The following is a 3483-nucleotide window of genomic DNA, read 5'->3' as shown; positions in this document are numbered from 1 at the left end:
TCACTGACTCATTGGCTGTCAACTGCTCAGGGGGAACCAGGGGACAGATTATCTCCCAGAGTACACTGACCACAGGGAGGAAACTCCATGAAATCAGGTGGTAGGAGAAACTGTGGGGCTGACTCCCTTATAGGACTGGTTGGGCTGAGCAGCTGCCCCAGGTCCCCCTGACCTGTCAATCTACTACTCGCCACTTAGCTCTTCCCTTTCGGGTCTTAGTTTCTTCATAGTCATCGGCCTCTCCTTCTTCCCTCCCTCTCTTCCTCCACTTCTTCCTCCTCCTCTCCGTCCGCATCGCCCTCCCCCCTCTTCCTCTCCTCCTCCTCCTCCTCTTCCTCCTCTTCCTCCTCCTCTTCTCCTTCCTACTCCCCGTCATCATCTTCTTTGCCTCTGTCATCATCATCATTGTCCTCCTCCTCCTCATCACCTTCATCAGCAGTGTCATGGGGCCATTTTTTCACTGTTTGCCGTGTATGTGACAATACGCTAAATACTTCACATTCGCTTTCTCATAACCATCACGACAATCTTAAGGAGGTCCGGTGTGGTCCCCCCCCAAACAGATCCTGAGATGCACACAAAATGGTTTATTTGGGAGATGATCCCAGGCAGCATGGGGAGGGAGGAAGAGACGGGGAAGAAAGCAGAAATAAAGCTGTGTTAGTGAGTGGTCAGTGCTGAGGGTAACTGGGGCAGGGTCAAGCTATGGACCTCCTGAGAGGTCCCATAAGGAAGTAGGACCTTTATCTACTACACATCATTCTCTGTTGGTTGAGGTTATCTCTGGGGATATCACCTCTTGGCACTGCTGATCTGCCCCATCCTGAGCTGGGACAGGTGAGCAATCAAAGAAAGCCTCTGGAGGTGAACGTCAGAATATTGGGAACTGCCCACGTGAGCTTGGACGGTAGGAGGGGGCCAGGAGATATGGCTGGGACACCATTATTATTACTCCAGTCTTGGGGATGAGGAAATTGAAGTTCAGGGCGGTGAAGTAAATGACTCAGATCTCAGAGTCCTGCGTGGGTGGATTTGAACTGGTCTGTAGATGACAGAGCCTGAGCTATTAACTCCATGCTTCCAGCCACTAAAGGCGGGGGTTAGCTCTACGCTGCCCTGTGCCCGCAGCTCACCTGTCTCCAACGTCCCATGATGAGTCCCAGGACATGGAGGGGGCAGTTTGAGACACGGAACTGGGCTCCCAGGCAATCATGAAGTTTCCATATTCCACATCGGTCAGCTGCATATCCTTCTCAGACACCTCTCAGTCAGTGAGGTTCGAGGCCCTGCAACTTCAGAGAAGTCACTCCGGCCCTCTGATCTCAGCATCCTCATTTGGACTGGGAGGAAAACAATGAGACAGGAACCTTCCTCACAGGGTTGTGGCCTGAATTCAAGAACATAATGCTTGAAAGGAGGATAGCACAGCCTCTGGCAAATAACAAGAGCATAGAAGCTCGGTTAGCTTATTTCTATCATACATGATTAGTAATTATAATTACCTAAGCCTTTGGTCTTCCACCTGGCACATACTGTTTCTAAAATGAAAATCAGGATGTTATCCAGGACAGAGTCTAACAAGAAAAGGTGTCGGAGAAACCAGGCAAATTCACTGTCCAGTCTTTCCGACACGCTCTATCATGTTGAGCACCTACAACCACCACTGTGTGCATCTTTGGAAGGGCAGATGATGTCTGGAGAGGCTGACAGATGTCTAGCCAGGCCCAGTGACACTCCTCTTTAAGTTGCCTGGAGTCACAGTTTGACTCACTAGGATCCTACTTCTGTCCTTATCCCCCATAGTCTGTTCGCAACCCAACGGCAGCCAGAGGAGAGGAGAAGAGAAGAGAAGAGAAGAGAAGAGAAGAGAAGAGAAGAGAAGAGAAGAGAAGAGAAGAGAAGAGAGAGAGGGAGGGAGGGAGGGAGGGAGGGAGAGAAAGAAAGAAAGAAAGAAAGAAAGAAAGAAAGAAAGAAAGAAAGAGAAAGAAAGAAAGAAAGAGACTATCTCATGCCGCTGTTTGAAATGGGACTATGATTTTCCCTTCCTCTTGGAGAAAAGCAAAGTCTTGACAGTGGCCACAGGGGCCCCATGCTGCACAGTCTGGATGCTCCCTCCCCTGAACTCTCTGCCTCATCTCTGAGCACTCTCCCTTCGCTCGCCCTACAGATGCCCTAGGTGATTCTGAGGCTAGCGTGCATGCGCAGGGCATTGCACTGGCTGTCCCCTCCATGGCCCTGTGGCTCACTTCACTGCTTCCATCACGTCTTTATCAAATGTCACCTTCTCCAGTAGGACTTCCCCAACTACATCATTTATATGACAACAATCTTGCACCCCCACCCCACTACTGAGACTTGACCCTCCTGTCTTGATTGACCTCCTTGACTGACCTGTCTTGATTGACTCTATTTCTTTGTTACCTACTTATACCTTCACAGTGTATAGTCTGTCTCCCTCCCATATAACCGTGTTTCTCAACCAAGAGTGGTGGCCCCCCCAGACATTTAGCAACATCTGAAGATATTTTGGGTTGTCATGATTGGGGAGGGGTGCTCATGACTTCTATTGGGTTAAGGTCAAGGATACTGTCAAACACCCCATGATGCACAGGATAGCCCCCCACTACACCTAACTCTCCAGCTTGAAATGTCAGTAGCCCAGAGGTTGAAGAACTGGGCCATGGAATGAAGCCTGACAAAGATGGGGCTTTGGGGCTATTTTTTTTTCTCTATTGATAGATCCTGACCTCAAGAACAGTTATCTGGCACACAGCAATCACTCAATAGATGGGGGTAAATAATGCCTAGAAATGGTCCCCAGAGTGAAGACTTTCAGGTTCATGGATAACTCAAAATTCCTCTTCAAACCAGCAGCAGAACAAAAGTACCCAGGCACTGACCAGATCCCAAGAAAGATCCAGGTCCTTGTTTGGAAAAGGAATCATTTTCACCGGAAAGAAAGAAAGATGTCCCTCCAACAGCCCCACCCGGAACTCGCACATTGTGTTCTAAGTTTAACACATCTTGTGTTCTCTCTGCTTAAACCCTTGGCCCCAGCCCATAATATCCCTGAATCCAGGAAGCCATTATGACTGATCAGGGTCAAAGGTTTCTCCTATTGTAACCCACTTCCCCCATCAGAGTTTTAAATTTGGAAAACGTTCTTATTGCTATTGTGTGGAATGGCAGGTCTCAGATAACCTCAAGATGATTTTTATTTGTCTACCATGACCCACCACCACTAAAAAAAAAAAAAAAAGTTTTAAGAAATTGCAGAGCAGGAGGGGGCTTTCCTCAGAACATAATGTTAATAGACAAGGAATCAGATAAGAGTCAGCCTGATATTTTCAGCCTTTAACTGAATAAAAGGAAGGAGAAGTTGTCAGATTCCCAGAGGGACCCCTACATGAAATTCCATTTCTTTTTTTTAAGATGACCAGAAGAGGAAAAAAAAAATCAGAATCCTCAAAGAGTAGCAATTTT

General features: G+C 47.8%; 1 long non-coding RNA gene across 1 annotated transcript in view; it reads right to left on the bottom strand.

The window, feature by feature from the left end:
- Positions 1-3483, bottom strand: part of LOC131811572 (uncharacterized) — a 183615-nt gene that overhangs the window by 99746 nt on the left and 80386 nt on the right. The gene's annotated exons all lie outside the window — the stretch shown is intronic.

The sequence above is a fragment of the Mustela lutreola genome, chromosome 11 (assembly GCF_030435805.1).
Source record: "Mustela lutreola isolate mMusLut2 chromosome 11, mMusLut2.pri, whole genome shotgun sequence".
Classification (NCBI taxonomy): Eukaryota; Metazoa; Chordata; class Mammalia; order Carnivora; family Mustelidae; genus Mustela; species Mustela lutreola.
Note: the sequence above shows the minus strand (reverse complement) of the source record. Positions and strands in the feature narration are given on the sequence as shown.